The 22,235-nt window shown below is 38.8% G+C and overlaps 1 long non-coding RNA gene across 3 annotated transcripts; it reads left to right on the plus strand.

Annotated features, from left to right (window-relative positions):
* The first annotated feature begins 854 nt into the window (after positions 1–854).
* On the plus strand, positions 855–4,095 carry LOC110939379. 3 transcript variants are annotated; one of them, XR_002592213.2, is made up of 9 exons: positions 855–1,244; positions 1,354–1,469; positions 2,015–2,212; positions 2,345–2,420; positions 2,497–2,586; positions 2,892–3,087; positions 3,218–3,302; positions 3,398–3,497; positions 3,818–4,095. It is a non-coding gene; the product is annotated as an uncharacterized LOC110939379 (long non-coding RNA). The 3 variants fall into 3 exon arrangements; XR_004893321.1 differs by having other exon boundaries at positions 932–1,244; positions 1,397–1,469; XR_004893322.1 differs by lacking the exon at positions 1,354–1,469 and having other exon boundaries at positions 935–1,244.
* Positions 4,096–22,235: the final 18,140 nt, after the last annotated feature.

The raw sequence follows: 22,235 nt of genomic DNA on the forward strand, positions 1-22,235 counted from the left end.
GACAAAAGTGGGAATGGGACGTACCGATCGAGTAGTGGTAGAGAAACTTTCAAAACTTGGTCCTAAACCACATAAGAACCAGTGAAGCTGATCCATGGCATCAACGGGATGTTCTATAGCAGCGAGTTGGTCACAGATTGCTTTGAAAGCACGACCATATTCAACAACAGACTTGTCTTCCTTTTTGAGAGCACGAAGATGGTCCCTAAGATTTTGAACTCATTCAACAGAAGTGTTGCAAAAAGCTGCTTCAAGAGCAGTCCAGATCTCACGAGCAGAAGTGAGTCCAAAGGTGACTGAAAGGGCTTCTTCAGTCAGTGAAGCATTTAAGAGAATGATTGCTTGCTGTTCGTCTCTGGCCCAAGAAGCATAATCAGGATTCACAGCGTCTTTTTCACCCGATTTTATCATCAGAGACGGAGGCGAAAGGGAGCCATCGATGTGAGGAAGTAACCCTTGGTAAGTGATGATCGGCAACATCTGGGTTTGCCAACCGACATAGTTTGTGGAACATAACTTGATGGTAATCATGGGGGCAAGGCCTGCCATGAGAGGAGTAGTAGGGTTTGAGGAAGAAGCCATAGGAACAGGAGGGGAGGAAGGAAGGAAACAGGAATAAGAAGAGAGGAAGGAGATCGGCTGGAAGAGGAAGAGGAAAAGGGTGGGAAGAAGATCGGCTGGGAATCATCAACTACTGACTAGGAACGGCTGATACCATGTGAAGGGTTGTTTCTCATTGAATAAACACATGATACAGAGAACAATATATAGACATACAAGTTACACTTAGCACCCTAAGACTATATACAAATTACATACAAAAGGAAACATAAATATATTATCTAACAATTAGAAACGGTACCTATTGTCATGTCGAAAGGATGTATTAAAATATTTTTTAGTTTTATTCGCTCATTTTCGATTTTAGTTATCCACTGTGGTTGACCTTTAGGTACCGTTATAAACCACATCTAATGTTTTTTGTTTGTTATTTGAGTCTGATTTGGATCTGGTTAAAATTATGTTTGCGAGGCAATGCTTGAACGGGTCTCTGACATGATGGAAAAGGATTTGATTCTTGTTGGTGCAACTGTTGTCGAGGATAAGCTGCAACAAGGGGTTTGGTTTCAATGTTTCCACTGGGGTTGACCTCTTGGTACCGTTATAAAGCATCTTCTCCGAGATCGGCTGCTGCTTATGTTAATCCTCATCGTCGTCTTCTGTTCAGATCTGGTTTAATACCGGTAATCATTTAATCTAGCTTTAGTTTACTTTGTATCTGTTGTTTTTGGTTGATTTTAGCGGTTGTAGATCTGAATCTGCCAATTTTATTCCATTTTCAAACCTTCAAAGATCTAGAGAACTAAAGGCTAGGGTTCAACTAACTAACTGGCAGTTAACTTCTCCGCGATCCGCTGCTGCTCGTGTTAATCCTCATCGTCTTCTGTTCAAATCTGGTTTTAATACTGGTAATCGTTTAACTGTATATAGTTTGAGCTAATAATTTTGTGATTGAACTTTGGATATGTGAACTTGAGTGTTATTCATGTGGATTGTTGTTAATTAACGGTTATGAGAGTTGAAACTGTACTACAAACTGTTTCGGATGTGTTTGTCGTGGATTTGGTAAGTGTTTTAAGTTAATTTGTGTTTGAATTTGTGAAATTTGAGTGTTACGTAAGTGGATTTGTTGTTAATTAACGGTTATGTGAGTTGAAACTATAACGGTTATGCGAGTTTTGGGTCAAATTGGTCAAAGTTAGGGTATATGGGAGGTTTGTTATGTGAAATGGATGAGAGGTATGCAACTTTGGGTTGCAAATAAAGCTTATTGGTTTGAATGTACATGATCTCAGTAGTAAATTATCTAGCTTGAATGTTAGACCATTTTAAACACTCCACATTTCCATGTTTATCACATCTCCATGTTTACATATTCCTGTTTGCATCTTGTATTTAAGACTCATTTTGAGTTTAATGAAGGTTGTTTGTGATTTATGCTGTTGATTTTCAGGTGATAACTCTGGACCCAGCACTAGAGAGACCCAGCACTAGAGAGACGTTTCCAGCCCGTAAAGGTACCCAAGCCCACAGTTGATGAAACCATACAGATTTTAAAGAGGCTTCGAGAACGATGTGAAATTCACCATAAACTCCGTTACACCGATGATGCTCTGGTAGCTGCTGCCCAGCTGTCATAACAGTACATAAGGTATTAGAACACAATGCCTAATTATCTTTAATTTCTTGCAGATTATGATCAATTATATTTTTATAATGGTGGTAAAAGTACATCTTTTTTTTCTTTTCTGTTACGCATCTGATGATTAATCTATGCCCACAGTGATCGTTTTCTGCCTGATAAGGCTATTGATTTAATCGATGAAGCCGGTTCTCGTGTTAGACTTCATCATGCACAAGTATGTATATTTCTGTGTATATTTTGTTTGCTTTACTTTGATGATCAGCTATTAATTTACGATCTATGCCCTTCAGCTCCCAGAAGAAGCTAGAGAGCTCGAGAAAGAACTCAGGCAGATAACAAAAGAAAAGAACGAAGCTGTTTGTGGCCAAGATTTCAAAAAGGTACTGTGCTTGTTCTTGTGAATTTTATGGATGTGACAACTTGATCCATTTACTTTTGAATGGGTTGATTTAGGGTTATGTTTTATTTATAACAGCTTACATTGGTAAACCCTAAAAAAATATTAACTTAAAATGGAACGGCTCAAATGCCAAAAAATGTGGACGGATTAACCAATTTGACGGAGTGACAGGTCAACCAAGTTTTAACTCGAAACCTGTTTTGGCCTGTTAGCCAATCCACACATGGTGTCACATATATTTTTTTTTCTGTACACATGAGAATGCTAATATTATGCTATTGACAGGCTGGGGAGTTGCGTGATCGGGAAATGGATCTTAAAACTCAAATATCCACTCTTGTGGACAAAAACAAAGAGATGAGCAAAGCCAAGACCGAGGCGGGAGAAGAAGGCCCTACCGTAACTGAAGTGGACATTCAGCACATTGTCTTATCAGGTGTAGAATAGAGACATGCAGCATGTGAGATTATTCCGCGAAGAGGTAAGATCCGGTTTCTGTAATTTTTATTCCGAGCTATATTTGGTAGTTTTGGTCAAATCTAAAGTTTAACCATGTCTGATGTTTTTTTTTTTTTTTTTTTTTTTTTTTTTTTTTTTTTTTACAAATGGAGGCGTCAGTGGTGACTACCGGAAGTGGAGATGACCTCTGGTCACCGGACAAGTGATGATTGACGATGGTAGCAGCTTGGTTATCAGGTAATCGGTCATGTTGATTATTTAGGCGTCATTTTACATATAAATCAGTCCAAACAATTGATATATGAAATAACATTTGTTTGTGAACTTGACAGGATATGTATGAGATTATGGCACTGGATAGAGGTGATGAACTGCCGCAGGTGATGATGTCGCTAACGCGAGACGGGCAACTCTACCCGAGCCTCGCTAAAGGTATCGTTTCGTTTATTAGGGGTGTTATTCGGTGTTAAACCGATTTTACCAAAAACTGTTTAAAACCGAAGCAAATTACATATTCGGTTTTGTGGTTTGGTTTTGGGTTTCAAAAGTCTGAAACCGTTATAAACCCGAACAAAATTACACGTTTGGTTTTTTGGTTTAGTTTTAGAAGTCTAAACTAAACTTGTTTTAAAATCTAAACAATCAAAATAAAAGTTTGACCAATTTTTTAGTTGGTAAACAAGAAACCAATATCTTGTTGGTTTTGAACTAATATTTGAACAAGTCCCAACTGATAGATGTTACGGGCACAGGTTGAAAAGATGTGAACAGCTCGGTTGAAAAGAGGGAACAGTGGTCAGAAGGGTGAAAAGAGGGAACAGTGGTGAGAAGCATGCTCTGTACAACATCTACTTTTGTTTTGTCAACTGTAAAGCTGGGTTGAAAAGTAAATGTCAAAAGTACAACATCTACTGTTGAAAAGCATGCTCTGTGCCCCCATTTTTTTATTTGTTGTGCCCCTAAAACCAATGAGCCGGCCCTTTTTGACAGTTACATCTCTTGTTTTCTAATTAGCCATATTTTTAGTTTCCAACCGTTGCATCTATTGTTTTCTTATTAGACAAAACATCTATTGAAGGTATAATATTTACTGTTGTTACAACTGAAAGGTTTTCTCCCAGCAGAGATTGTATAGTAGTTTACTATAAAAGAATGAGCTTATTTAGAATTGTATGATATGTTGATAGTCATAGACATCTGCTATTAGATATTAAAAGTAAAAATAGAGTGAATGTAGGGGCTGGGTGCTGGTAGTGGAATAAGCCACCAATAATGGAACTGTTGTGGTGTTTGGTGGTTCAGGTCTTACCCAGCGACAATGGTCAACTCAGTCACGTTGAGATGATTTGTAAGCTGAACCAAATAGATTTTTGGTATTGGATGGGAAGTTGTTGTTTTGGCTGGACATCCTTTCTAACTATTCAAATTGTTTTGCTGCTATAATAATGGAGTAGAAATGTGTTTCAATAATAATGGAAAGTTAAAAGTTTTAGAGTCAAAAGTTATAATAGACTATGTTTTCATGATTGTTAAGACTTTGTTGTGATCATTGATTTAGGTATGCTATATGGTTTTGTTGTGATCAAAAGTTATATGTTTCCACCATCGGAGAATGAAACAATGGAAATGGGGTCCTATATTTTTTAAATTTATTGTAAGGTAATCGGTATATGTATTTTATTTGAATTTTGATAGTTTGCTATAATGTTTACAACTATGGATGAGCATGGTACCGGGTCAGTACCGAAAATATTGGTATTGAAAAATAGGTAAAGCGGGTACCTGTACCAAAATACTGGTACCATACCGAACCGATACCGATTACAAAAAGCAGGAAAATGGGTGTGGTACCGAAAATTAGTTTATGGCATAAAAGGAATGCATCAGAAAGAGTCATTAAGAACTAAGGTAGTGTTCATTTCACATAAAATAACGTATCACGAGAGAATTGATAAACTGACATAAAATGGGTATTGCGTTGTAAATTTTTGCTCCCGCCTCATAGGGCTGACTTAACCAATTTTTAGGGTGTAAATAAAAACAAATGTTTAGCTAAAACCCCTCTTGATGACAACAATAAACTAAAATATTTATAGTTTACGAAGTTAAAAAAAATATATATTTCGGTTTATATACGCATTATATGTAAATGGCCTTTATAGTTTTCTCCTGAAGCCGGTAACTGGCTGTCACACAAAAACCACCAAACGACATCATGAAACCACCAATCGCCACACACCGTTGATTCCCCGCCACTGAAGAAGGCCGCAACCGACCCTCACGTTCTGCTACACTGTCACTATGGTCTTCGCATGCCACATCGGAAACTACATCCCCGTACATAGCCCTAAACTCACCAACCTAAGTAATATGTTTCCCGCCGCATCGCGCGGGTAAACGCCTAGTGTGTGTATATATATATATATATATGGGCCAGGATCATTATCATTTTAAAACCATAAATATTTACAGAACTCGCAGAACTCCTAATAAACAATTTTTTTATTTATATATTTTTATGTTCAGGATAATTTTATCATTTATTATGTGTATTTTTACGATTGCATACATGTTAAGAGTAATTTTATCATTTTTTATATGTAATTTTATAATTACACATATGTAAACTAGTTTATTTACATATATATAATTAGTTATGACACATATATATAATTTTGGCAATTAAACATATGTAAACTACTTTTAACATGTATGTGAAAGAAATACATATAATAGATATTCAAAAGATCCTAAATACAAAAACATATAAAATGATTGTTTATTAGGAGTTCCGAAAGTTCTGTAGTTATTTAGAGTTCTGAAATGAACTCAACCCTATATATATATATATATACATACATACATATATATATACATACATACATATATATATATATATATATATATATATATATATATATATATATATATATATATATATATATATAGGGTAAGGTTCATGCGAGAACCACCCTTATTGCGAGAACCACGAGAACCAATGTGAACACAAAATAAAATCTAAAAAAAATCAAAAAAGCACTCAAAATTTTTTTTTTATTTTTTTAATATTTTTTAACAAAAAATCGCTATATTTCGTTCCATAAAAAAAAAAAAAAAAAAAAAAACTTTTTTTTTCGAGTAACAGTTATCCATGCACATGTGCATATGTATCATTACTTCGACAAATTCGGTAATACATTATCAGGAATAGACAATTGCACTTTAATTTACAATACCATTAGTAATACACTACTTTTTACATTACCAATATTCAAAATGCACATGTGCATAATTAGGTATAACCATGATATAACGTGTTTTGGTACAAAAAGTTTGTGATTTTGAATGGAGAAGTAGACCCATATACATGTTTTTTGGTTAGTTATATCTAGTGGTTGATGGTTTGGTTATAGTTGTCAATTTTTTATGTAATATGTTGATTGGATGGTATAAATGGTGTTTACATACATGTAATAAAGTGAAAATATTGTTAATGGTATTGTATTATGGATGGTATGAGGTAATGGCATTGTATTATGGATGGTAGGAGGTAATGGTAGTGTATTATGGATGGTATGATAGATGAAAGGGAAAGTGTATTCAAAGTGGTGTACCAAAACACCTTATTTCATGTTGATACATATAATGCACATGTGCATTTCTAATATTAGTAATGTAAAAAGTAGTGTATTACATATGGTAGTGTAAATGAAAGTGCAATTGTCTAATATATGTAATGAATTACGGAATTTGTCAAAGAAATGACAGAAATGCACATGTGCATGCCTGTGTATTATGGATGGAATGATAGATGAAAGAGAAAGTAGTGTACCAAAACACCTTATTTCCTGTTGATACATATAGATGCACATGTGCATTTCTAACATTGGAAATGTAAAAGATAGTGTATTACACGTAGTAGTGTAAATGAAAGTGCAATTGACTATTATTTGTAATGAATTACGGAATTTGACAAAGAAACGACACATATGCACATGTGCATGGATAACTGTTACTCGAATTTTTTTTTTTTTTTTGAAATTTTTTTTTATTTTTTTTATTAACAAAATATAGCGATTTTTTCAAAAAAAAAAATAGTAAAAAAATAAAAAAAAATTTTTTGGGTGTTTTTTAGATTTTTTTAGGAATTACTGTTTGTGTTCACACTGGTTCTCGCGGTTCTCGCAATAAGGGGTGGTTCCTAACGGATCTTTGTCCTATATATATATATATATATATATATATATATATATATATATATATATATATATATATAGGGAGCCGCTAAAATAGAAATCACCCCAGTTGTAAGAACCGCGAGAACCACTTTCAACCAATCAGATTCTGCCAATCAAAAGGTTATTTTGGTCATTTACCACCAAATGTCATATCCCCCACCTCTCTCCTCATTTATAATTGTCAGAAGTCTGTCTCTCTCTAGCTTTTTAAAACCCCATCTCCTCTCTCCTCTCTCCTCTCAAACCACATCACTACCTTTATTCTCTCTCACACCCCCCATCTGGTTCTCTTTGTTGGCGACCACCGCCTGGTTAAACAGCAAAGATGGTGATGATGATGATGATTGATGGTGAGGATGAAACCGTCACCCACCCCTGTTTCTCTCTCTCACACTCGTTCACCCTGTTCCTCTCTCTCTCTCTCACACCCCTGTTTCTCTCTCTGTCACACTCGTTCACCACCATGAAACCCTTCGTTTTTGGGGGTTCCAACGCACATACGGCCGGATTTTCAGAGAAAGAGGAAGAAACGTTGTAGAGAGAGAGTCCGAGGAGGGAGAAAGAGGACGGCGGCGGTGGTCGGTGGACTGCTGACAAAGGTATCGACATTTTTTCTTGATGTTTTTGGTTGTGATATTGTGTCTCCTTTTTTTGTCCTGATTGTGACACCTCGGGTTTTCCCGGACAACCTTTCGATGTAGCATGTGTGTACGTAATCTATTAAAATGAAAATTTGAACTATTGTGTTACATGTTATGTGTATTTATGTATATGTGTATATAGATATATATGTGTGTGTTATATATTAGAGCCGAAACCTCAACCCGACTCGAGACCCGGAATGGTCTCGAGTGAACAGTGAATTTGGGCCGGTTTGGGCCTTGCAACCCCCCTAAGCCCACCCTCATATAACCGGTTATACCCACACACCCTCCTAACTTTTCCCTCATTTTCACCAACACTCTCCTACTCTCCTCTCATCTCTCTCACTAAAAACCCTAAGAATTCTAGCAACCAAGCTCACCATTTCCTCTCCTTCTCTCTCTCGGATCCACCAACCGGAATCACCAACCAGAAAGAATCTTTGCTTCTTCAAACCCACAACTTCAACCGGTTAGTACAAAAATGTGTTACTATGATTCTTGTGTATGGATGATGATTGTTTGCCATGATTTGTGTGGATCAAAATGTGTGAAATGGATAACCGGCTAATATGCTTTTATTTCGGAATGTTTAGATAAAATGGATACTCATGATTTTTGGTTGATTAAATATAGAGGTCTCGGATTGAATTGTTTGCATGTTACATATGATGATGGTTGTAGATGCGGGTTCATGTTGAATAGTTTTGGTTATCCGGATGATGTTACGAGTAGGTTGGAGGGTTTTTATGCATGATCTCGGGGTTGGTTTGTTGATAAATGGGGTTTGATTGTTCATAAGAAATTTCTTGAATGTTATTTGAATATGATGAACAGCTTGAATGCCACTTAAATATTTTGAATATGCTTTGTTTGATCCGATTAGACACAAAATAGACAAACAGACATGTTTAGTGGGTATAGTACACTGTTTCATGAAAATACAATCCTATTGGTCAGTACATATTGCAGGTTCTAGATGATTGCTGTGCACGTAATCACGGTTGCGAGTCGCAACCTTTGGTTGCGACTCGAGACCACATCAAGCTTTGTCGAGACCTCCCAGTTGCGAGTCGCAATCAACGCGTGTCAAATCCGGTTGCGAGACGTAACCATTGCTGCTAAGACGGAACCGCTGGTTACGAGTCGTAACCTCTGGTCGCGACTCGTAACCAAAACGTGATGAACCGTGACCTCGGTTGCGAGTCGTAACCTCGGTTGCGAGTCGCAACCACCCTTGTCTCGACTGGGCTACTTTGTTGTTATTGGGCTTTGACTGTTGGGCTTTCTGTTGACTGGGCTACATGTTGTTACTACTGATTGTGTGTTTAGGGCTGACCCAATAACCCAACTGTTCGTTGTTTGTATGCATGCTAAGTGCTTATACATGTTTGCCATACGTGTTCACTATGTGTTTATTTGTACCCAACTTGACCCATATTTGGTAACCATGCTAGGACGTGGTGACCAACGTAATTGACCGGGTAAAATATCTACCGAGCAACCCAAGGTGAGTTCACAACTTAAAAGCATGCGTCCCGGTGGTTTGGGACACGAGACGAAAACAACCCTATCCCCTTGTAAAGGGGATACCGTTCACCTTCCTTCCCTAGTTACTGGGAACAAACTTACTTTACCTTCCCTTGTATTGGGAAACCTTTTAGTTAATTACTGTTTATACGGAATGCAACCAAACGGCACTAAACGCAACTCTATCACTCAAGTCCCTACTACATAATACCGATTAGTCGCCGGGGCCAGGCGAACGGGTTATTAGTTGATAGCGCTATTTAGGTTTTACCAACCTCACACCGTGCCATGGTATGGGATCGGTCGTGAACTAATGTACTCAGGCATCCGTCAATGATGATAGAACATTGACATCGGGGCATCCTGCGGAAACGCAAACGGTTACCTAGTGTTCGGTATTGGAAAAACAGTTTAGTCGCTAACTTCTGGGGTAGCTCCCCATGGCATGTATAAACGGATAAATTAATTGGTGAAACAAGTTTTTGGTAATTAAAACTGGACAACTAGTGAACTCACTCAGCATTATTGTTGACCCCTTACTGCATGCTTTGCAGGTAACCAGTGACTGAGGAGTTGCTGCTTGGGAATGTGTAGTGATCGTCAAAACCCGTGTGTTGGGTTTTATTTATCTTGAATCATGAACTGTCCTTTAAAACTATATGGTTTATGCTTCCGCTGTTTTGCTTAAACTTACTATCGAATTATGAACTAAGATGTTGCTAAACTACTCATGATAGCAATTTACTTTACTAATAACCAATGCTTAGTATAATTGGTGGCTGGATCCTGGTCGGTCACGCCCTCGAAGCGGGTGTCATCCGCAGGTGGAATTTGGGGGTGTGACAGATTGGTATCAGAGCCATTGGTTATAGTGAACTTGGTTTTTAAAAAGGGGGAAAATCTTTTGAGAAAAACCAGACTATAACCCGTGACTTGTGACGACACTACACTCCAAGTGCAAGACTCGACTTATCTGACCTCCTAGCTCGGACCCATATTACTTGCTTATTTGTCTTATGCTTTCTGCTTTACTATACGTACTAGTTTGCTTGATTAGATAGATACGCCTCCCCTCTTCTATCTCCTTCTCGCTATATTACGACACCACACTCATACTATGTTTTATGGTTATGAAGACAATGAGTGGACGCGGACGAGGAAACGTCAACATGACTCAGGCTCAGTTCACTAACCTGCTCAACACGGTGGCTGCAGCTTTCGCAGCTCACCCTATAGGTAAGCTCGCTGTTTTAGGATGTTTAGATCCTACCGCCACATCGTCTTTTCGCCTCTAAACCTATTTCGCTTCACTCCTCACAACAGGTCAGCCTGCGCCTGTGCAACCACGTGTCTGTACCTTCAAGACCTTCATGGATTGCAAGCCTCTTCCATTCAGTGGCACTGAGGGTGCCATAGGTCTCCTGCACTGGATCGAGAAGGTTGAAGCTGTCTTCGCTGTCTGCGAGTGTCCCCCTGCTAATTGGGTGAAGTTTGCTACTGGTACTCTTGAGGGAAGCGCACTTTCATGGTGGAAGGCGCAAATTCAAATGCTTGGTTTGGAGACTGCAAACGCTACTGCATGGGAAGATTTCAAGGATATGATCAAGGAAGAGTACTGTCACAGGGATGACATCCACAAACTCGAGGACGAGTACTATGAACTCAAGATGGTTGGGTCAGAGATTGAGACCTACACCAAGCTGTCCAACGACTATGCTGCTCTTTGCCCAAACATGTCCCGACCCATGTACCGAAGGATCGAATTGTACATCAAAGGCTTAGCCCCAGAAATCAGGAGCCATGTGACCTCGGCCAACCTCACTACCATACAGCCTGTGGTCCGTCTTGCCCACAAACTCACTAACCAGGCTGTGGAAGAGGGCAGGTTGCCCAAAAGGATCAGTGCTGCGGAAGGAACTTCCAGTGATGGCAAACGAAAGTGGGATGGAAATCAGGGCAAAGATACTAACTCTACTCAGGCCCCAGCTCAGCAAAGGAAAACTGACAACAACAAAGGCACTCAGCAACAGGGTGGCTACCGGGGAAGCTACCCTAAGTGCAACAAGTGTAACAGGCACCACAATGGGGCATGTAACAAGGGCCAGTGTCAGCGATGCCACAAGATGGGGCACGAAGCCAAGGATTGTAGAAGTCAGTTCCCAGCAAGGCAGAATCAGCAACAACCTCAACAGCAACAGCAGCAGGGAAACAACCGAGCATGTTTTAAATGTGGGGCAACAGGGCACATGCGAAAGGATTGCCCTGAACTGAATCAGAATCGCAACAACAATCCGGGAGCTGGGAACAATGAGCAAAACAACAATGCTGGGAATGGTGCAAGGGGAAGAGCTTTCGTGATTGGAGCTGGAGAAGCAAGGAACGACCCCAACGTCGTGGCGGGTAAGTTCCTACTTGATGATCGTTTTGTTTCTGTGTTATTTGATTCCGGTGCCGATGCCAGTTATGTATCCCTTCGTATTAGTAAGAAACTTAAGCACCCGCCTGCGTTATTAAGATCTAAGCACATCGTCGAGATAGCTAATGGTAGGAACATCGAGGCCACGCACGTGATCCACGACTGCACACTAGAATTGTCTGGTCACACGTTTAGTATCGATCTTTTCCCTGTCAAGCTCGGAAGCTTCGACGTTGTCATCGGTATGGATTGGTTATCCAAACATCGCGCTGAGATCCTCTGTCAAGAGAAAGCGGTTCGTATCCCTCGTCGTTCTGGCCAACCCCTCATCGTTCAAGGCAACAAAGGTGGAGAAGTCACAGGCATTATCTCGCTTTTAAAGGCTCAGAAGTGTTTACAAAAAGGGCACACCGCTATCCTAGCACTTGTCACCGACACCTACGAAAAGGAAAAGAGGATTGAAAATTTTCCTGTAGTACGTGACTATCCCGAGGTATTTCCTGAGGAACTACCTGGACTCCCTCCCCACCGTCAGGTCGAATTTCAAATAGAGCTAGCTCCCGGAGCAGCACCCATAGCTCGTGCACCGTACCGTCTAGCCCCTGCAGAACTGAAGGAACTCTCTACGCAACTACAGGAACTATTGGATAAAGGATTTATCCGTCCTAGTTCGTCACCCTGGAGAGCCCCAGTACTCTTTGTCAAGAAGAAGGATGGCACATTCCGAATGTGCATCGACTATCGTGAGTTGAACAAGGTTACCATCAAGAATCGTTACCCTCTCCCGCGCATCGACGACCTATTCGATCAGTTGCAAGGATCGAGCTACTATTCTAAGATTGACCTGCGATCAGGCTATCATCAGCTGAGAGTTCGTAATGAGGACATCTCTAAGACTGCGTTCAGGACTCGTTATGGTCACTATGAATTTCTCGTTATGCCTTTCGGAATGACCAACGCGCCGGCAGTGTTCATGGATCTTATGAACCGCGTATGTAAGCCTTACCTCGACAAATTCGTGATTGTGTTTATCGACGACATCCTGATTTATTCGAAAAGTCAAGAGGAGCATGAACAACACCTACGCCTCATTCTGGAACTCCTTCGCAACGAGCAGCTGTACGCCAAATTCTCTAAATGTGACTTCTGGCTTCGAGAAGTCCATTTCCTCGGCCATGTAGTTAATAAGAACGGAATTCATGTTGACCCAGCTAAGATCGAATCGATAAAGAACTGGCCTACGCCTAAGACTCCCACTGAAGTTCGCCAATTCTTGGGTTTGGCAGGCTACTACCGCAGATTCATTCAGGGATTCTCAAAGATTGCACAACCCCTCACAACCCTTACTCAGAAAGGCATTGTCTACAAGTGGAATGAAGCACAGGAATCTGCTTTTCAGAGGCTTAAGGATAACCTCTGTAGTGCTCCTATTCTCTCGTTGCCTGAAGGAACTGACGACTTTGTGGTTTACTGCGATGCGTCTATCCATGGGCTCGGTTGCGTGTTAATGCAACGCGAAAAAGTTATTGCCTACGCCTCACGACAACTCAAGACGCATGAAAGAAACTACACTACGCATGATTTGGAACTGGGAGCAGTGATCTTTGCTCTTAAGATATGGAGACATTACCTGTACGGTACCAAGTGCACTATTTACACCGATCACAGGAGTCTCGAGCATATCTTTAGGCAAAAGGAATTGAACATGCGACAGCGCCGCTGGGTCGAACTCTTGAATGACTACGAATGCGCCATCAAATACCATCCGGGCAAGGCCAATGTCGTGGCAGACACCCTCAGCCGAAAGGACACTATACCAAAGCGCGTGCGAGCATTGCAACTTACCATCCAGTCTAACCTCCCTACCCAGATCCGAAATGCTCAAGTTGAAGCATTGAAACCAGAAAACATCAGGGCTGAGTCCCTGCGAGGATCGAGACAGCGACTAGAACAGAAAGAAGATGGCGCTTACTATGTAGCAGGGCGCATTTGGGTTCCACTCTTTGGAGGTTTACGTGAACTCGTGATGGACGAAGCCCACAAGTCCCGCTACTCAGTACATCCTGGTTCGGACAAGATGTACCACGACTTGAAGACTACATATTGGTGGCCTGGCATGAAGGCCCGACTTGAAGACTACATATTGGTGGCCTGGCATGAAGGCCCACATAGCAACATACGTCAGCAAATGTTTGACTTGCGCAAGAGTCAAGACAGAGTACCAGAAGCCAGCAGGCCTACTCCAACAACCAGAAATCCCGAAATGGAAATGGGAGCAAATTTCCATGGATTTTGTTACAGGGTTACCTAGGTCTCAACGCGGAAATGATACTATTTGGGTAATAGTAGATCGATTGACCAAGTCCGCGCACTTTCTGGCTATTAAAGAAACAGACAAGTTTTCTACTTTGGCGGAGGTTTACTTAAAGGAAGTAGTTTCGAGGCACGGGGTGCCAACCTCAATTATTTCCGACCGAGACGCTCGTTTTACTTCGGAATTGTGGCAAGCTATGCACAAATCCTTTGGCTCACGTTTGGACATGAGCACCGCTTATCACCCGCAAACGGATGGACAGTCCGAACGCACCATCCAGACTCTAGAAGACATGCTTAGAGCGTGTGTGATCGATTTTGGCAAGAATTGGGAGAAGCATCTACCGCTGGTAGAGTTCTCTTATAACAACAGCTACCACACTAGTATTCAGGCAGCACCTTTTGAGGCATTGTACGGTCGTAAATGCCGATCACCTCTCTGCTGGGCGGAAGTTGGTGATAGTCAAATCACGGGCCCAGAGATGGTGGTGGACACAACGGAAAAGATTGCCCAGATCAGACAACGCATGGCGGCAGCTCGTGACCGTCAGAAGAGTTACGCTGATAAGCGTAGGAAACCATTGGAATTCCAGGTCGGTGACCGGGTTCTACTTAAAGTCTCACCATGGAAGGGTGTGGTTCGCTTTGGTAAACGGGGCAAGCTTAATCCGCGATATATCGGACCATTCGAAATTACCGAGAAAATTGGTAGGGTTGCGTATAGATTGAACCTGCCTGAAGAGTTAAGCGCGGTACACAACGTATTTCACGTATCCAATCTGAAGAAGTGTCTGTCAGATGAAACGCTCGTAATTCCTTTCAAAGAACTAACTATTGATGAACAGCTACACTTTACTGAGGAACCGATTGAGATCACGGATCGAGAGATCAAAATCCTCAAACGTAGCCAGATACCTCTTGTACGAGTCCGTTGGAACTCGCGACGTGGCCCAGAGTTTACCTGGGAGCGGGAAGACCAGATGAAGCACAAGTATCCCCAGTTGTTCCCAAACGAAAACCCCAGCACTGAAGCTACAACTGAATTTCGGGACGAAATTCCCAACTAACGGGGGGATGATGTGACACCCCGTTGAAACGTTTTCACTTACACTAGCTTACCAGTGACTGCCTTAACTTTCGGGACGAAAGTTCTTAAAACTTGGGGATAATGTGACACCTCGGGTTTTCCCGGACAACCTTTCGATGTAGCATGTGTGTACGTAATCTATTAAAATGAAAATTTGAACTATTGTGTTACATGTTATGTGTATTTATGTATATGTGTATATAGATATATATGTGTGTGTTATATATTAGAGCCGAAACCTCAACCCGACTCGAGACCCGGAGTGGTCTCGAGTGAACAGTGAATTTGGGCCGGTTTGGGCCTTGCAACCCCCCTAAGCCCACCCTCATATAACCGGTTATACCCACACACCCTCCTAACTTTTCCCTCATTTTCACCAACACTCTCCTACTCTCCTCTCATCTCTCTCACTAAAAACCCTAAGAATTCTAGCAACCAAGCTCACCATTTCCTCTCCTTCTCTCTCTCGGATCCACCAACCGGAATCACCAACCGGAAAGAATCTTTGCTTCTTCAAACCCACAACTTCAACCGGTTAGTACAAAAATGTGTTACTATGATTCTTGTGTATGGATGATGATTGTTTGCCATGATTTGTGTGGATCAAAATGTGTGAAATGGATAACCGGCTAATATGCTTTTATTTCGGAATGTTTAGATAAAATGGATACTCATGATTTTTGGTTGATTAAATATAGAGGTCTCGGATTGAATTGTTTGCATGTTATATATGATGATGGTTGTAGATGCGGGTTCATGTTGAATAGTTTTGGTTATCCGGATGATGTTACGAGTAGGTTGGAGGGTTTTTATGCATGATCTCGGGGTTGGTTTGTTGATAAATGGGGTTTGATTGTTCATAAGAAATTTCTTGAATGTTATTTGAATATGATGAACAGCTTGAATGCCACTTAAATATTTTGAATATGCTTTGTTTGATCCGATTAGACACAAAATAGACAAACAGACATGTTTAGTGGGTATAGTACACTGTTTCATGAAAATACAATCCTATTGGTCAGTACATATTGCAGGTTCTAGATGATTGCTGTGCACGTAATCACGGTTGCGAGTCGCAACCTTTGGTTGCGACTCGAGACCACATCAAGCTTTGTCGAGACCTCCCAGTTGCGAGTCACAATCAACGCGTGTCAAATCCGGTTGCGAGACGTAACCATTGCTGCTAAGACGGAACCGCTGGTTACGAGTCGTAACCTCTGGTCGCGACTCGTAACCAAAACGTGATGAACCGTGACCTCGGTTGCGAGTCGTAACCTCGGTTGCGAGTCGCAACCACCCTTGTCTCGACTGGGCTACTTTGTTGTTATTGGGCTTTGACTGTTGGGCTTTCTGTTGACTGGGCTACATGTTGTTACTACTGATTGTGTGTTTAGGGCTGACCCAATAACCCAACTGTTCGTTGTTTGTATGCATGCTAAGTGCTTATACATGTTTGCCATACGTGTTCGCTATGTGTTTATTTGTACCCAACTTGACCCATATTTGGTAACCATGCTAGGACGTGGTGACCAACGTAATTGACCGGGTAAAATATCTACCGAGCAACCCAAGGTGAGTTCACAACTTAAAAGCATGCGTCCCGGTGGTTTGGGACACGAGACGAAAACAACCCTATCCCCTTGTAAAGGGGATACCGTTCACCTTCCTTCCCTAGTTACTGGGAACAAACTTACTTTACCTTCCCTTGTATTGGGAAACCTTTTAGTTAATTACTGTTTATACGGAATGCAACCAAACGGCACTAAACGCAACTCTATCACTCAAGTCCCTACTACATAATACCGATTAGTCGCCGGGGCCAGGCGGACGGGTTATTAGTTGATAGCGCTATTTAGGTTTTACCAACCTCACACCGTGCCATGGTATGGGATCGGTCGTGAACTAATGTACTCAGGCATCCGTCAATGATGATAGAACATTGACATCGGGGCATCCTGCGGAAACGCAAACGGTTACCTAGTGTTCGGTATTGGAAAAACAGTTTAGTCGCTAACTTCTGGGGTAGCTCCCCATGGCATGTATAAACGGATAAATTAACTGGTGAAACAAGTTTTTGGTAATTAAAACTGGACAACTAGTGAACTCACTCAGCATTATTGTTGACCCCTTACTGCATGCTTTGCAGGTAACCAGTGACTGAGGAGCTGCTGCTTGGGAATGTGTAGTGATCGTCAAAACCCGTGTGTTGGGTTTTATTTATCTTGAATCATGAACTGTCCTTTAAAACTATATGGTTTATGCTTCCGCTGTTTTGCTTAAACTTACTATCGAATTATGAACTAAGATGTTGCTAAACTACTCATGATAGCAATTTACTTTACTAATAACCAATGCTTAGTATAATTGGTGGCTGGATCCTGGTCGGTCACGCCCTCGAAGCGGGTGTCATCCGCAGGTGGAATTTGGGGGTGTGACACTGATCTTTTGATGTTGGTGGCGGTGAACGATGGGTGAAGGGGGTTGTTGTGGTGGGTTAGGAGGCGGTGGTCGAAGGCGGCAGCGGCGGTGAATGATGGGTGGAGGGGTGGGCTGAGGAGGGTTGTTTGAATGGTTTTTTGAATGTTTTTTTTTTGGATGTGTTGTCCCGATCTTTTGATGTTGCAGCCTATTTTAAATGTTTTTTGGATGTTTTGTCCCGATCTCTGATATTGTGTCTCTTATTTTGTCCCAATCTTTGCTGTTGCAGGTTGTTTGAATGTTTTTTTGGAACTCGGAAAACTCAGTTGCATTTGTTTGAATGTTTGTTAAATGATGCAGGTTGTTTGAATGATGCATTTGTATTCTTTGATTCTCATGGGTTTTGATCTGTTGGATTGGGAGGCGATCATGCAAAAAAAAAACGTAGATTTTGATGACGATGGCGCGACAAGGATGGTGGAGGGTAGGTTTTTGAACCTGCAACCCTACTTTTGCAGCCATTTTGATTATCGGAAAATCTGAGCCAAGCCCCGTTTTTTTCCGAGATACATATTGTTTGGATGTCATTGGTTTTTTATATTTTTTTCCCCTGTCGATGATGATAACAATCTATCTGAGACACCTACCAAGTTTGTGATTTCTGGATGCGTTCGTTTTGCGTAAAAAAGATTTTCAAAAAAAAAAAGTTAAAACGTAAACTTTTTAACGTAAAACATAAAAGTTTAATGTAAAAACGTAAAACGTAGAAATTTTAACGTAAAACGTAAAACGTAAAAAGTTCAACGTAAAATGTAAAAACGTAAAAATTTTAACGTAAAACGTAAAACGTAAAAAGTTTAACATAAAACGTAAAACGTAAAAACGTAAAAAGTTTTACGTAAAACGTAAAACGTAAAAAGTAAAAAAACGTAAAAAGTTTATGTAAAACGTAAAACATAAAACGTAAAACGTAAAAACGTAAAAAGTTTTACGTAAAACGTAAAAAGTTTAACCGAAAACGTAAAAATTTTAACGTAAAAACGTAAAACTTAAAAAGTTTAACGTAAAACGTAAAAAGTTTAACGTAAAACGTAAAAAGTTTAACCGAAAACATAAAAATTTTAACGTAAAAACGTAAAACTTAAAAAGTTTAACGTAAAACGTAAAACGTAAAAAGTTTAACGTAAAACGTAAATAGTAAAAAGTTTTAAAAGTTTAACGTAAAACCTAAAACGTAAAAGGTTTAACGTAAAACGTAAACCGTAAAAAGTTAAACGTAAAACGTAAAATGTAAAAAGTTTAACGTAAAACGCCACGTTAAAATGGGAATGTAAACAAGGGGCGTGAATGCGGCGAATATTAACGCCGCGAAAAAAAATGGAAAATAAAAAACGTCGCGTTAAAACGGGACGTAAAAACGGTGCGTTAAAAAAAGGACGCTTGAAAAGGCCGAGCGTAAAAAACGGCGCGCAAAAACGACCACGATGCGTGAAAAAGCGGGGCGTAAAAACGGCATGCAAAAAACCGACGCGCAAAAATAATTGTCTTTGTTAAAAAAAATTTGAATTCAAAAATGGTTTTAATAAAAAAATTCTTTTTAAAAAATAAAAAGTAATATAATAAAACAAAAAAAGTAATAAAAATAATAAAGACAAAAAGACAAAAAAGAGTAATTTTACTAAACTATCCTTTTGGATTAAAATATTAAGGACATAATAAGATAAAATGTATTTATTATTAATTTTAGTTACTTTTAATCTCATCCATCCATCTTCTTGATCTAGTGGTTAGGAACTGCTTCTCGCGGTTCTTACAACTAGAGGTGGTTTTCATTTTAGCGGTCCCCTATATATATATAGGCTAATTATAATGAGAAAACCCATTCCAGTTAAGAAAACCCAGGAAACACTCACATTTGGTTAGGATTGATCCATGTTAGATTTTAGTTTGATAGGAGACAAGGGCATATTCGTCATTTTCTTTTTACCTTTTTGATTGAATGAAAGTGAAAGTCGTCAGCGGACTTTTCTTCTTCTTGTCATCTTTTTCATTTAATACCATTTTCTCTCTCTACCATTAAATCTCACCAAATCTTTTCAAAACTCACCAGATCTCATTTCCTCCTTCATCTCTCTTCTCTAGCACACTTTTCCCTCTCTCTCTCTCTCTCTCTCTCTCTCTTGTTCCAATATAGAGAAAACAAGAACAAAAATGAAATCGGAGAAACTGATGAGCATTAGATCTTCTTTGGTTTATTTTGAAGAAAATTGTGCACGAAGAAGATGATGAATCCGATATCGAAGAGAAGGCTGAAGTTTTTGTTCGAAACCAGGGAAAGATCCGGTGAAATTACACATTTTTTTTACGTTTTTGAGGAGGCTGAAAGGGTTTGTTCCAAAATCTTGTTCAAGAAGGTGAATAAGTATGTTTTTTTTTTTTCAGCTTTGTTTGCAAATCTACACTTTTTTAGTCTGCATTTTTGTTGTGGTTTGTGGATCTGCTATTTTTTTGTTCAAGAAGATGGAGGTTTTTAAGTTCTTGTTTTATGGGTTAGTTGTTTTTATTATTGATTGCATCATTTTTTTTGTGTAAAATTTGTTTCAGATCTTGTTCAAGAAGGTGAATAAGTATGGGTTTTTTCATCTTTGTTTGCAAATCTACACTTTTTTAGTCTGCATTTTTGTTGTGTGTTGTGGATCTGCAATTTTTGATTATTAAAAAAATGCATCTTACATTTTTTCGTGTTACATAAATAATGCACGTTACTGAAAATAAAGTGTGTTGTGTTTCTGGCATAAATTGATAATTAAAAAATGTATCTTACATTTTTTCGTGTTACATAAATAATGCACGTTACTGAAAATAAAGTGTGTTGTTACACTTTTTTAGACTGTTGTTTTTATTATTAATTGCATCAATTTTTTTGTGTAAAATTTGTTTCAGATCTTGTTCAAGAAGGTGAAAAAGTATGTTTTTTTTCAGCTTTGTTTGCAAATCTACACTTTTTTAGTCTGCATTTTTCTTGTGTTTTGTGGATATGCAATTTTTTTTGTTCAAGAAGACGGAGGTTTTTTAAGTTCTTGTTTTATGGGTTGGTTGTTTTTGTTATTGATTGTATCAATTTTTTGTGTAAAATTTGTTTCAGATCTGTACCAACCAAAACAATTTGAAGATGATGTTTCAGTTGAAGATGATTCAAAAGATGTTTGATGTTGAACATAGTTACGAAATGTAAAAATCAAAGAAAAAATACATGTTACATTTTTAGTGTTACATAAATAATGCACGTTACTGAATATAAAGTGGATTGTTACACTTTTTTAGACTGTTGTAAAAATAAAGTGTGTTGTTACATTTTTTTCCGGATTATTGTAAAAACAAAGTGACTGTTACAGAAACAAAGTGCGCTGTTACATTTTTTTTGTGTTAGAAATGTAACAATAATCAACGCAAAAATGCCTGTTACATATTTTTGTGTTACATAAATAATGTTCGTTACAGAAAATAAAGTGCATTTGATCATGTAAAAATTATATGTTACGATTCTGTGTAATATTTTATGTTATAGAAATAAAGTGTGTTATTACAAATGTGACATAAATTGATAATTAAAAAATGTATGTTACATTTTTTTATGTAATAAAATACAGATGTATATAAAAAAGAAACAAAAAGTCTGATTTATATAATAATGAAAAAAAACAGAATTACATCAAAAGAAATACGAAATCTGACACATGGAAGAAGACTTTTCCCATTTTACCCTTCAAGTACATCATATATATTTAAATATTGAGAAAAAGGGAGAAAAAGCAACACATATCCCAAAATTAATCTTAGCCATCCATGCATCATAATCAATGGTTGTTATTAGGTTTTCAGGGTTTATTCAACTCAAGTGGGTTTTCAATTTATCCTTGCCTTATATATATATATATATATATATATATATATATATATATATATATATATATATATATATATATACATAGGGTGGGGTTTTAGAGTGAACACTAGTGTATTTGCGAACTGAGTGAACAAATCCTTGCCATTGATCTACACACGTGTATGGTCAGGATTAGTTTACTCAGTTCGCAAGCTACACTAGTGTTCACTCTTCAACCTAATCCTATATATATATATATATATATATATATATATATATATATATATATATATATATATATGTATGTATGTATGTATAGGAAATGGGTGAAATAGGAACCACTTATTCATGCGAGAACTAGAGAACTAAACATGGTCATTGATCAATCTTGATATTCTTTCACTGACTTTGATTGTACCTTTTATGTTTTTCTTTTGTTTTTTTAAATAATGTTGCACTGTACTTAGGGGGCATTTTTATCAAATTGGTCATGTACCTTAACGCTCTGTTCCCGAATTAACTTAACGAATGAAAAGAAAAGAAAGTAAAAGTATGAAAGTCAAAAACGAGAAAGGAAAAAAAGATGTATTTCCCCTCGTTTTCTTCCAAATTGGAATGATAAAAAACTAAAGAACTTAGCC

This window comes from Helianthus annuus, chromosome 5, assembly GCF_002127325.2.
Source record: "Helianthus annuus cultivar XRQ/B chromosome 5, HanXRQr2.0-SUNRISE, whole genome shotgun sequence".
Lineage (NCBI taxonomy): Eukaryota > Viridiplantae > Streptophyta > Magnoliopsida > Asterales > Asteraceae > Helianthus > Helianthus annuus.